The 14,211-nt window shown below is 35.3% G+C and overlaps 2 long non-coding RNA genes across 6 annotated transcripts in view; one reads left to right on the top strand and one right to left on the bottom strand.

Annotated features, from left to right (window-relative positions):
• The window catches only part of LOC141380951 (uncharacterized), a 146,866-nt gene extending 143,268 nt beyond the window's left edge, over positions 1-3,598 (bottom strand). For all 5 annotated transcript variants that reach the window (XR_012400374.1, XR_012400375.1, XR_012400372.1 and 2 more), the window contains exon 1: positions 3,335-3,598. This is a non-coding gene — a long non-coding RNA (uncharacterized lncRNA). The remainder of the gene's footprint in view (positions 1-3,334) is intronic.
• LOC141380952 (uncharacterized) lies at positions 3,453-11,795 on the top strand. Its single transcript, XR_012400376.1, has 3 exons — positions 3,453-3,580; positions 8,968-9,024; positions 10,721-11,795. It is a non-coding gene; the product is annotated as an uncharacterized lncRNA (long non-coding RNA).
• The last annotated feature ends 2,416 nt before the right edge of the window (positions 11,796-14,211 follow it).

Genomic DNA, 14,211 nt, shown 5'->3' with positions numbered 1-14,211 from the left:
TTGCCAGCTGATATGGCCTGAGAGGCTTCCCAAATGAAGCTCAAGTGAAACTCGAAAGGGCTGCTGAAACTGCCTTGGGAGCACTAGTTAAGATGATTCACTGACGTAGTTATTACACAAAAGGCTGAATCTGGATATCACGATAATGAACATGCACATCATGGGCATTAAAATCAAAATTATCTCAATAATTATTTATTATTTTAACTTTTAAAGTGCAGGGTAAGGGCAACGCAGTGGCGAAGTAGGTAGTGCTGACTCCTCAGAGCAAGAAGGTCAGTGGTTCGAGCCTCGGCTAGGTCAGTTGGCGTTTCTGTGTGAAGTTTGCATGTTCTCCCTGCGTTCGCGTGGGTTTCCTCCGGGTGCTCCAGTTTTCCCCACAGTCCATAGACATGCGGTACAGGTGAATTGGGTAAACTGTCCATAGTGTATGTGTGTGAATGGGAGTGTGGGGGTGTTACCAGTGATGGGTTGCAGCTGGAAGGACATCCGCTGCGTAAAACATGTCCTGAATAAGTTGGCGGTTCATTCAGGTGTGGTGACCCCAGATTAAAAAAGGGACTAAGCCGAAATGAAACTAATGAATGAATAAATGAGTGCAGGGTGTTCATAATGCTCAATGTTTAAAGATTAAATTGATTACTTGATAGATCAAACAATAACATTTTCACTCATTATTCTGGCCTACATGCTGAAGTGTTGATTGAAAGTTCTGTGATTATTTATAGGGTTATTTTTTGTTAACTGTACAATAAGGCCCCAATAGTTACCATTAGTTAGTTTACCTACTGTACATTACAGTTTGATTAATCTTAGGTCATGTTAATTTCTTAGGTAATCAAAATAATAGTCTAATCTGATTACAAGTTGTAATCATTTTATTAAATGTAGTTAATAACTAAACATATTTACCAAAATTTTTTTTACGAATATTAACATGGTAAATAATAAATTTGGCTTTTTTTGTTCCTGTTGATTTTTATCCATTATCCAACATTTACTAATGTGACTATTGTAAAGTGTTATGTGTTGTACTTTATCATCCCTTTGCAGTTTAACTTAGTTGAAACATTTGTAACAATGCAATATTAGTATATTTTAGCAATTTTGTCATTGTATTGGCTAAAGGTTTAGGAAAATTTCATGATAATACTGTATACCATGATAAATGCCTCAGTAAATAATTGCAACATGAAAAACTAATACAACCTTCATAGGACAACATCATTTTAATTGTTGTGAAATATTTTAGTAGTCACTTTTAAAACATAATTATTTGTCTCTCTAAATTGGAATAATGTACAAGGCATTTCAAAAATGATTTCAAATATCAGAGATCTGTGTCGTTAGTTTTCTCAAAAGTCAACCACTTCACTGTGAGGTTTAAATTTCATTATTCATTATAAAAGCCCACACATCTCCTGATTTCCATGAGGGAATAGAGTGTGAATAAAGAGGTGTTCCCCTTTATCCATGATGTGCACTGTTGGGTGTTTATATCGTTTTCTGCCGTTTGAAATGCTGATTCCTTTCACACTATTCCACTGAATCATAACAAAAAGAGTAACTTGATAACATTGAGGGTTTGGCTGTCTGGCTAAAACATATTCTTGGTTCCCTAAAGATATTCTTTTCCCCTAAAGATTTTCATGAAATAACATGAAAGGCATCTATTTAATGCATACATGATGTCATATGGGATACAGGAGAGTGCAGTACTGTAAGTGAACAATATGGACCAACTTAGTCTTACCAGATGTATCATGATTGTGGTTCTTTTTTGTGATATATATACATACAGTTGTATTATATATATATATATATATATATATATATATATATATATATATATATATATATATATATATATATATATATATATATATATACAGTTGAAGTCAGAAATATTCTGATTTAGTCTGATAATATTTTTTCTTCTGGGGAAAGACTTATTTGTTTTATTTCGGCTAGAATAAAAGTGTTTTTAAAAGAATCATTTTAAGGTCAAAATTATTAGCCCCTTTAAGCTATTTTTTCTACAAAACAAACCACCATTATACAATAACTTAATTACCCTAACCTACCTAGTTAACCTAATTAACCTAGTTTAGCCTTTAAATGTCACTTTAAGCTGTTTAGAAGTGTCTTGAAAAATATCTAGAAAAATATTATTTACTGTCATCATGGAAAAATAAAATAAATCAGTTATTAGAAATGAGTTATTAAAACTTAATTTTAGAAATGAGTTGAGAAAATCTTCTCTCTGTTAAACAGAAATTGGGGAAAAAATAAAAAGGAGGCTAATAATTCAGGGTGGATAATAATTCAACTGTATGACTTAAACTATATAGAGAGAGAGAGAGAGAGAGAGAGAGAGAGAGAGAGAGAGAGAGAGAGAGAGAGAGAGAGAGAGAGAGAGAGAGAGAGAGAGAAAAAACAGTGCATAAGTAAAACAGTTTAAGAAATTGTAGCTCCTCTTTTGCAAACAATTAGTGATAATTGTTTCTTACCACTATGACTATTTATCCACTTTAAAACAAAGGTAAAACAACAGATGTTACCACATGAGGCTTTTAAGATGTTACACTGAGTTCTTGCTGTCAATTAAGATTACAACACCAGCAGACAACAAACAAATCCTTATATGGTTTTATTTACATCAGGACCCATTCACTTTACCACTAAGAAAGTACATTTATGTGCTGGTCGTCTTTTTAAAAATGAAAATGATAAAGATGATATAGATGTACGTGAGAATATTTTCTGCACACAAGGACGCATTTTTGCACTTAATCTGCACACAGGCTCTACTGAAGCGACAGCAAGAGAGCGAGTTAGCAAGCACATTCTTATGTGGACATCATTAGATGCAAATTGCTAATTGTTATAGTCAGTTTACATTTATGCTTCGGGATAGGCTTATGTTAACTTTACAAGAAAAGTAATAACAAATAGCCTCTGACTCATGTCTTAAATGCGGTGTAAACGGCTACGTGAGACAATTTTCTGAAAAAGCAGATGTTACCACAGATGTTATCCTTTTTAAAGAATACTCCCCATGACGCTTGCAAATTTGTTAGAATAATTTGTAAACAAACCGTAAAGAGTTTTTTTATGTGGTCACAGAGTAGTCCAGCCTTTAAGGAAACTTCATTAAAATTAACAAATTACTTCTGAGACTAGTATTACAGAGGAGATGACTAATACTAATGAGAACAGAACCTGAAGGAACAGTAAACGGAATATCTTGTTACATATGTTTTTGTAGTATCACGTTAATACCAAGCATTATTTTCACTGTAAGGTAACATAAAAAGCCCAAAGGAAAACATACCTGTCGTTAAATTTTCACCAATGATATGTCCGACGTATTTTTTTCAACGAAAGTAGCACAAACCTGAACTGCCACCCATTTAAATAAACAATATAAAAACGGTTAAATCTTACTGCGCATGCTCTGTGGAGTGAGCACACGAGTGAGAACGCAAACAAGCCCTCATATGAACATTGTTTGAGCGCGATTTATGCAAATTACTAGCTGTTTAGTCGATGACGTACAAAATAACTGGATTCTAAGAAGGTAGGAGCAAAATGATGTGCTTGGTCACCTGTTCATGAACCAAATTATTTGTTATAGAGACTCTCATAATGAGAGTACAGAAGAAAGTAGTATGCGAAGTTTCACACATAAATAATACGTGCCAGTAGTAGCAAATAAAATGTGACCATGGTTTTGTTACACTGAACGTGTAATTATGTTACATTTGTGTGACCACTGTTTACTATAAATACAATGGTTAGCATACTAAAACCATGGTTGTTACTTTTGTTTCACAACAAAATCTTTTTTTCTTTGTTAGTAGTAAAACCTTGGTTCATTTTTGTAAGGGGAATTTCGAATTTACAACATGTCCTTGTTATTTAATCATTTACCCATTTTTTCAGCATTCATTTGACACTTAGTTACTCTAAGAAAAATATGGTAAAGTTCACTTAAACATTTCCATCATTACCTCTTGGTTAGCCGCCAAAATACTGCACATACAATTGTATAGAACATCCAGTGAACATGACACGTAGAGCATGATAAATTAAGCATACGACTAAAGGTTAAGTACTTTATTAAATATGGCGAAACCCACTGAACAAGGCTCTCTTAAAGTTTATACAAACATACAAACCTGCCAGACTGTTGCAATGAAGAATGATTAGTATTGAAAGTGGAACATTTATCTCGCATATATGAGGAAGCAACGGTTGAGTAATGAAAAGCATGGCAAAATGGACATTAGTGCATGGCTTTATCAAGATGTTTTCTTTAGAAATTAGCTCCTTTATCTACGATCAGTAGGTATATATAAGTATCTAATGTAAGCAGGTCATAGTTTTTGTTAGTACTACTATGAATCTTTGCTGTGTGTTACTTCAGACGTTGTCTAAATTCATATCATGTGGCATTGGAGTTGTTTTTTGCTAGTGGCGTAGACAAGATTACCTAACGACTTTGGCCTTGTTTACAACTGGTTAGTAAGATGTGTTTTTGTTGATCTGATCTCAAGCAAACAGTGCTAAATCTTATTACGGTTTGAGGTTTTCCATTTTTCTCCACTTTCAGAGGCTCTTGAAATCACATTACTTTTGTAGTGTAGATGCACATTGTCGAAAACGCTTGACCAGCAACAGAAGACTGTCTCCTCTCAGCCTACTGACCTAATTCTTGAATGTCACAAGATGTGCTGTTGATGTGTGCGAGCCAGACAAGTTGTAAACTTTGGCATGTAAAATTGTTCATTCAAATCAATTGACTATTTTTTTTTAATGCGTCAATGAGTAATTATCTCAAAATAATCATTTAAAAACAGACTTGAAGAAAGAAACACTGCAGTTTTGCTCTAAGAATCACAGAAGTTTCACTCTGGTTTTATTTGGAAATGTTTTATTCCAAAGCAGAAAAACAAACAATATTACATTTGCAATCAGACATTATTATGATGTTAAATGATTAGTTCACCCAAAACGAAAATTCTGTTATCAATCACTCGCCCTCATGTCACTCCACCTTCTGAAAGCTTTGTTCATCAACACAAATTAACATATTTTAGGTGAAATTCGAAACTCTCTCATCCTTTAGCAACTGTGCCGAGACATTCAAAGTCAAGAAGAGGAACTAAAATTCATTCATTCAATTTCTTGTCGGCTTAGTCCCTTTATTAATTCAGGGTCGCCACAGCGGAATGAACCGCCAACTTATCCAGTGGATGCCCTTCCAGCCGCAACCCATCTCTGGGAAACATCCACACACACATTCACACTCATACAGCCAACCAAGCTAAGGCTCGAACCAGTGACCCAGTGCTGTGAGGCGACAGCACTACCTACTGCGCCACTGCTTCGCCCAGGAACTAAAATACTTTGTAAAAACAGCGTTGTTCTCCAGTGTCTTCAATAATTGTATCATTTATTATATTAAAATTTTATTAAATTAAATATGATAATTAAATACTGTATTCTTTTTACAAAATAATGGGAAAAAATGATTTAGTTACAATAAACAGTTTATTTTTCCACAGGTAATGAGTTGTCATTTTCACAAGTAACGTCTGTATTGTACATAATTCAAAAAATCTAAATTTAAACCTGGACATTTTAAAACAAATACACTTCAACACATTGCCTCCCTGGAATTTAAAGACGCCTATAATCAATATGGAGCTAGGACATCAGAAGAAAGGAGTTACTCATCCCAATATGTACAAACAACAATACCTGGATATCAGAACTCAATACTCTCAGCACATACCAATCTTCACAGATGGTTCAAAGATGGAAAGTAATGTAGCAGCAGCAATGGTGACAGGGGAACAAAGTCATGGAATCAGTCTACCTAAAGAATGCTCCATATTCACAGCTGAAGCCCGCGCTTTACTTTTAGCATTGGAGTATATAGAAAATGCCCAACAAAAGAAATCCATCATTTTTACAGACTATAAATCATGCCTCCAAGTTATGGAATCTTCAACGAATGATCATCCTTTGATTGATAATATTTTAACTAAAATATTTCATCACATCATTTTTTGCTGGGTTCCTGGACATGTCGGACTTTTAGGCAATGAGCGAGCTGATGCAGTTGCTAAAGATGCTTTGAAGCAAGTAGTGAACAAATGCCAAATTCCTCCGTCAGAGATTAAACCTTTTATCAACGCTTATATTTTAAACAAGTGGCAAAAGGAATGGGATGCATTAGAAAACAATAAACTACATGAAATCCAACCTGAAGTTTCACACAGAATTTTAAGACATTTTAAGAATCGATTTGATCAAGTAGTTTTTACCAGATGCCGTATTACACATACGAGAATTACACATGGTTTTTTGCTCCAAGGTGAAAACCCTACTCAGTGTTTGTGCTGCATAACTCCTCTTACTGTAAAACATATTTTACTGGACTGTCCTGCTTTTACTGATTCCAGAAGGACTTTTTATTAAATTAACTCTTTTAAGGACATTTTTGACAAAGTGGAACCAGAAAAGATTTTAGAATTTTTATCATGTATTAACACAAAAAATCTTATTTAATTTATGTTTTATTTGTTTTTTTTTTTGTTGATTTTTAAATGGTATATTTATTGTTGAAAGATTTCTGCCATAAAGATAGCCTTGGTTGCTGACATGGCACTAAATAAAAAAAATATATACATACATACATAATTCAAATTTGAGCTCAAAAATGTTTTTGCATATTTTTTTGATTTTCATTATATACTGAGGATGTGTTGCAGGACAATATTTTTGGCACTCCCTGAAATGCGTTTTTGCAGGGTGGGATGTCTGATACTGCATATCGCACCTCCCGAAGTTCACGTGACATTAACAACCTATTTGATTAAAATTAATGTCACTTTTGGAACCATGTTCATACACTACCTGACAAAAGTCTTGTCGTTGATCCCAGTTGTAAGAGCAACAAATAATAACTTGATTTCAAGTTGATCATTTGGAAAAGTGGCAGAAGGTAGATTTTTCCAATGAATCATCTGTTGAACTGCATCCCAATCATCACAAATAACGCAGAAGACCTATTAGAATCCGCATGGACTCTACATTCTCACACAAATCTGTCAGGTTAGGTGAAGGAAAAATCATGGTTTGGGGTTACATTCAGTATGGGGGCGCAAGAGAGATCTGCAGAATTAGATGCAACATCAACAGCCTGAAGTATCAAGAAATTTGTGCTGCTCATTACATTACAAAGAGAGGACAGATTTTTCAGCAGGAAAGAACTCCTCATACTTCAGTCTCCACATCAGAGTTTCTAAAAGCAAAGAAGGTCAAGGTGCTCCAGGATTGGCCAGCCCGGTCACCAGACATGAACATTATTGAGCATGTCTGGGGTAAGATGGAGGAGGCATTAAAGATGAATCCAAAGAATCTTGATGAACTGCAATAACACTTTATTTCCTATTTCAGATGACTGTATTAAGTTATTTGAGTCATAACAGAGATGTATGAATGCAGTTCTCCAAGCTCATGGGAATCATACACAATATTAACTGTTTTTCCACTGCACCATGACTTTATATTCTACACTGTCCATTATTTCTGTTAAGTAACGAGACTTTTGTCTGAGCGAAGTCAGACCTTACTGTTCTAATTAAATAATAAAAAATCAAGGCATGATCACATTTTATGTAGGTGAAATAAATGGAATTTGGAGGCCTTTGCCATTCATATAAGCCACTTCTGATGCCAAATGATCAAATTCAAGTTATTATATGTTGTTCCTAAAACTTGGATGGGCATAGGCATTAAAAGACTTTTGTCAGTTAGTGTACTTTCGTCAGGTAGTGTATTCATAAATAAAACTCACTTGCTCTTGTGATATAATTTTATATGACATCATAAAAAGTAAGATCTCACTGAAGCACATTTTTGCAATCATAAATCATATCTTTTAAGAATTTTGTTGGAATTTTTTTTTTTTTTTTTTTCAATTTAAGTGACAATTTTGTCACAATCCCCTGTCAATTTCAGACCCAGCACAACACTTGTGATCTTGACTGGTCTTGAAATTAATTTAACTCAGACCACACTCAAGCACTAAAGCATTTGTTTCTCCAACAAACATCCGCTATATGCTCTCTACTAAATTTAACGGTCAGTCATTTGCTCAATGAGCACCATAAATACATAAGAGGTTTTCCATCAAAAGCACATATTTGAAGAATGAGGTATCTATTAATTAAACTAAAAAGCAGCAGTTAATTGGCCTGTTCCCGTTGTAGAGAAAAATCATTAAATGGATTGTGAAACAAAGCACCAAAACACCAATGCAAATTGTTTCCTAAACAGAGAACAAAGCAATTCACATGTGCTTCAAATCTCTTTTGAGTAGTTTCTGGGGTGTGGATTTGGCTAAGTGGACATTTAATGCCAGCACAAATTTGTGATTCTGTACATAACCCCTGAGAAAATAAATTCTAATTAAATTTATATATCTCAGCGGCTTACCAACCCATTCCTGTGCCCAATATTACTTGATAAAAAAGGGAAAACAGCTCTGAGCAAATGCTTGCAAAAAGGAATGCCGACAAAGTTCTCAGGGGCTATTGCCTTATTTGTGTGAAACTGAATTATTTTTTGGCAATGAAAACATTAACAAAGTGGTTATGCTCTCTTGATTGACATTTAGTGTTTTTTTTAATCCTTTGCTTTCTACCGCACCCTAACTCATGCGCTTGCAAGTATTATTTTCCTGTCTTCTTCACACATATCTGACAACCATTTGCCATAAGCAGGTAGGAATTAAATTATGGCTTTTATTAAAGTTCCTCTAAGAGTTGACAGATCTTTTAAAACTCGCTTTTACAAATGCATGAATGTCACTGGGAACAATATTGCTTTTAAGTGTTGTGTAGCTTTTATAGTTTTCCGTGCAATTTTGAACTTTAATTATTTGTTTTTAAGGAAAGGCTACTGTTTCCTGTGGCTGTCACACCAGGATATAAGGATATCATATCAAATGTGAGTTAACAATCAACAAATGGAAGCATTTTTGTCTGTTTTATTTTGTATTATTTTAAATTAAATGATTGTTTTTATAATATTTACAATAGGACTTGCATTTTTTAGTTTAAATTTAAACATTTTTGTTTTAAGAAACAAAACCTGCAGCTTAGTGGATCTGTGCATTGAAACCATCTTTTTCCAGTGTTTTTAAATGCCTTTCATAATTTATACATGTTTCTAAATGTTTGATGATGTCATGTGCTAAAAAGCATGGTCATTACGTCATATTAACCCTTCACATTTGTTTGCTATTGTACTATTATACTATTTATTGTTGTTTATGAAAGTATTTTTCTAAATTTTCTACAGGCAAATTCTCAAAACAACTGTTCTCATTTATTTATATATGCAGTCACTTACAATCTGCTGCTCTCCACTGGTGAAATCCAGGTTTATAAACAAAATGTCATTTGAACACACCATACACATTTTAAAAACAACAGCTTTGCCATAATTTTAGTCATGTATATAGTTTTGTTTTTATAAACACACGACACACTAACACACACACAAAAGAGTAAGCATTACAAATGCTAAAAATGTTTATCACCAAAACCCAAAACTGCCCAACATATAATTAAATATCAATAAAATAGCTCATTGTCATAAAAAGGAAATAAATGTTGCAAGAACAAATAAAAAAAGACACTAAATTTGGTGACAAAATCCCCAAACTGCAAAGATTGCTTCTTTCCTGGGCTCGAATGAACCTGATGAACTTGATTTCCAAAGGTCATGATTTTTAAACAGCATTCTTGACAAGCCAAGCATATTAGTTTTTCAGGAACATGTAATTCATTTAAGCCACAAAATAAACTTGAATCCCTAAAATACACTTAACTTTACCCCTCAAAAACAAGAAGGAAGACTATATGGAAAAAATTTAGAGGACACTTAAAGATTCTATTGTGCTGGTGCTCAGGTCAAACATCATATTTGTTTCGTAAAGTACTGATGACATTTCCTCTAACTTGAAATGAAAAACTATTTAGAGAAATTTTATTAGATCTTTATATAATTAACTCAACCCATATTTAATACATTCAGTGAATCCAGAGAATATACAGTTGAAGTCAGAATTATTAGCCCTGCTTTGAACTGTTTTCTTTTTTTTTATTTCCTAAATGATATTTAACAGAGCAAAAAAATTCACAGTATGTCTGATAATTTTTCTTCTTCTGGAGAAAGTCTTATTTGTTTTATTTCGACTAGAATAAAAGCAGTTTTAAATTTTTTGTACACCATTTTAAGGACAAAATGATTAGCCACTTTATGCAATTTTTTTTCGATAGTCTAAAGAACAAACCATCGTAATACAATAACTCGCCTAATAACCTGCCCAGTTAGCTTAATTAACCTAATTAAGACTTTAAATGTCACTTTAAGCTGTATAGAAGTGTCTTGAAAAATATCTAGTCAAATATTATTTACTGTCATCATGACAAAGATAAAATATATCAGTCATTATAACTATTATGTTTAGAAATGTGCTGAAAAAAATCTGCTCTCTGTCAAACAGAAAACGGGGAAAAATAAACAAGGGCACTAATAATGCAGTGGTGGGCTAATCATTTTGACTTCAACTGTATAATTGGAAGGTGTCTGAAAATGATTAAAAATAATATTTGAATATCCTTTTTGTATCCCACAGGGAAAAGTTGGAAAACATGAATATGTGGCAACTTTAAGGTAAGTGAAAAAAGTGTGTAATGTAGTTATCAGACACAGTTTGAATTTTCTTAAAAGCAGGGTTTTCATGTATATCACAGTGCAATGCTAGAATTACTTTCTTTTTTTTTCCTTACCATTCTAACATGTTTCTATAAACACAAACACTAATAAAACCCTGAATGTCAAATGCAGCCCATGGATGGGATAGTTGCCACTTGCTTTTTAATGAATATGACTCATGTATCATATCCCTTAGGCAGTCTTGGGTTTCTTATGTTAAGTCTACGCCGAAGCGTTTAAAATGTTTACAGGTTCTGCATTACCGCTGCTTTGTTGTGCCAAGGCATTTCATTACACATATATGTATGTGTCTAATAGGGTCAATTTCAGTGCAAATGGAATAACTGTGAAATTAAATCCCTTTTACCACTTCAAGAATCTAATCAACAAGAATGATTTTTGCCACATATGTAGCAACTTCAGAGCAGCTGCACCGCATGCCTGATAAACCCATTTAATGGTATGCAAATGATCATAAACATTTTGTGGCCGACAAGCAATAACATCTTTACGGCTGTACAAGTGTCTTTTTGATCTTTAGGTTAATAATCTGACCTGACAAAACAGCGTTAGCACTTCTGAAACCACACTGCTATTACAGCAACATGTGGGAGCTAAAGCCTCAGGCCAGTCGCCCTCCAGAATTTTGTCTTGCTTGAACTCATCATGCGTCCATGTAACAGATGTATCTCCTGTTGAATATTGAGCAATGTTTACCCACATTAAGGCAGCAGCACTGGAAAGCCCTAGAGGCGATCGCTGGTTAGATCTGTAGTAGCATTTTGACCTTTTAATAAAGAACGATGAAATAAACAAAAACAAACAAGGACATTGCACTCCCTTACTGACAGATCTGCAGTTCTGTGAAAAGGCTCACTTTAGAAAGCTAACACTCCAAACTGAGTAATGATTTGCTGAAATGCAAATACTGTCTCAGCAATAAAATTCATGATTTCAAAAAAGGCAGGCGATCAAAGTGAAAAAAGTTTTACCTTAAAAAAATAATTCTAAATATTTTTCCCTTATAGCAATGAGAATTTTGTATGGTTTCAAATGTTCTTTCATTCATTTTCTTGGCGGCTTATTCCCTTTAATAATCCGGGGTCGCCACAGCGGAATGAACCGCCAACTTATCCAGCAAGTTTTTACGCAGCGGATGCCCTTCCAGCCGCAACCCATCTCTGGGAAACATCCACACTCACATTCACACCCACACTCATACACTACGGACAATTTAGCCTACCCAATTCACCTGTACCGCATGTCTTTGGAATGTGGGGGAAACCGGAGCACCCGGAGGAAACCCACGCAAAGGCAGGGAGAACATGCAAACTCCACACTGAAATGCCAACTGAGCCGAGGTTCGAACCAGCGACCTTCTTGCTATGAGGCGACAGCACTACCTACTGCGCCACTGCCTCACCGGTTTCAAATGTTCATGCAATTTTTTGTTTTAATTATTAATGCAATGAAACTACTTCTATAGTGTTGTGAATCAAATCAATTTGTTAGACATGAGTTGCTGAAACACATTGCAAAGACTCTGAAGTATACAGTACTGAATTTTGGAGTTAAACCAATAAATCTTTTTTCATCTAAAAAATAAATCATTAATAATCCAAAATAAATGTGTTCAGGTTTTTTTGGATGGAGCTAAAATGGTGGCTCGATGTTGCTGTGTAGCCATAGTGCATTAGCAAAACCCCTTTCAAGGAACGTCTGTTCAGTCAGCAGGCATATTTTGCAACACCTCTAGGCAGTTCATTCAAGACCAAGTTCTAAATAAATTCAATCTAAATCAATAGGGGAATACTGAAATCTCAAAAACTGTTAAAATTACATATTTGCAATGTAATGTGTATTTATTTTGCACATTTATCATGTATGGCCATACACCCAAAGCTCACAATCATGAGGGGCGTCTCTGCACACCAACACCAGTGTGCAGCATGCACTTGGATGATGGAGCAGCAGCCACAGGACGACGGTGCCAGTGAGCTCACCATACACCAGCTTTAGGGATAGCATGGGGATAATTGGGAAGCCATGATGGGTAAGGGCCAATGTAGGAAATTTGGCCAGGACACCAGGGTAACACCTCTATTCTCTACAAGTAGTGCCATGGGATTTTTAATAATCACAGTGAGCCAGGACCTCAGTTTAACGTCTCATCCCAAAGACGGCACTACTTGACAGTATAGTGACAGTATCCTCTTCACTTTACCTGGGCATTAGGACTCACACACACCACAGGTTAAGCGCCCTCTGCTGGCTCTACTAATATCACTTCCAACAGCAACCTAGTTTTCCTATGTGGTCTCCCATCCAGATTCTGACCAGGCTCAGCCTTGCTTAGCTTCAGTGAGTAATTAGTCTTGGGCTGCAGGTTGAAATGGCTGTGACCATATTTTAAATCAACAACATAATCTGAAGAATCAGAATAGAATCAGAAATTTTGTTGCTAATTACGATGTAATTACGATTAAAATATGTTATTTTCAGTTTGCAACATCAGTCGCATTCACAGCTAACTAGAGGACTCGGCAGGGGCGTAGATTTAGCATGGATGGAGGGGACACGTCCTCACCAAATTCCACCAACTATTGCAATGTCCTCACCAATAATTTAAGTTATTTAAAAAAAATTGTGCTGTCAATATTAATATTAATCAGTGTTATTTTTAAAATACAAATTTATTATCATTATTATTTTTTTAGATAAATCTATCAAAACCTGTTTTAAATTTAAAACTAAAGCCTATAGGCAAATAACAAACTGGCTAGCACATACAACTTTCCTCAGTCAGAATTTGGCCATTTGAATAATAAGAAAAATTTAAACATAATAATAGTAATCCAACTAGCAGCTAGCTCTCTGCAACTCTCACATGGTCCCCCACTAAAGCTAAGCAGGGCTGTGCCCGGTCAGTACCTGGATGGGAGACCACATGGGAAAGCTAGGTTGCTGCCGGAAGTGGTGTTAGTGAGGCCAGCAAGGGGCGCCCAACCTGCGGTCTGTGTGGGTCCTAATGCCCCAGTATAGTAATGGGGAGGCTATACTGCTCAGTGAGCGCCGTCTTTTGGGTGAGACATTAAACCGAGGTCCCGACTCTCTGTGGTCGTTAAAAATCCCAGGATGTCCTTCGAAAAGAGTAGGGGTTTAACCCCGGCATCCTGGCCAAATCTGCCCACTGGCCTCTGTCCATCATGGCCTCCTAACCATCCTCATATTCAATTGGCTTCATCACTGTCTCCTCTCTCCACCAATCAGCTGGTGTGTGGTGTGAGGTCTGGCGCAAAATGGCTGCAGGTGGATGCTGCATCCTGGTGGATGAGGGGATCCCCCCATTGTGTAAAGCGCTTTGAGTGCCCAGAAAAGCGCTATATAAATGTAAGGAATTATTATTATTAT

Source organism: Danio rerio, chromosome 25 (genome assembly GCF_049306965.1).
Source record: "Danio rerio strain Tuebingen ecotype United States chromosome 25, GRCz12tu, whole genome shotgun sequence".
In the NCBI taxonomy this organism is placed as follows: Eukaryota; Metazoa; Chordata; class Actinopteri; order Cypriniformes; family Danionidae; genus Danio; species Danio rerio.
The sequence above is the reverse complement of the archived record's forward strand: the minus strand, read 5'-3'. Positions and strand labels throughout refer to the sequence as shown.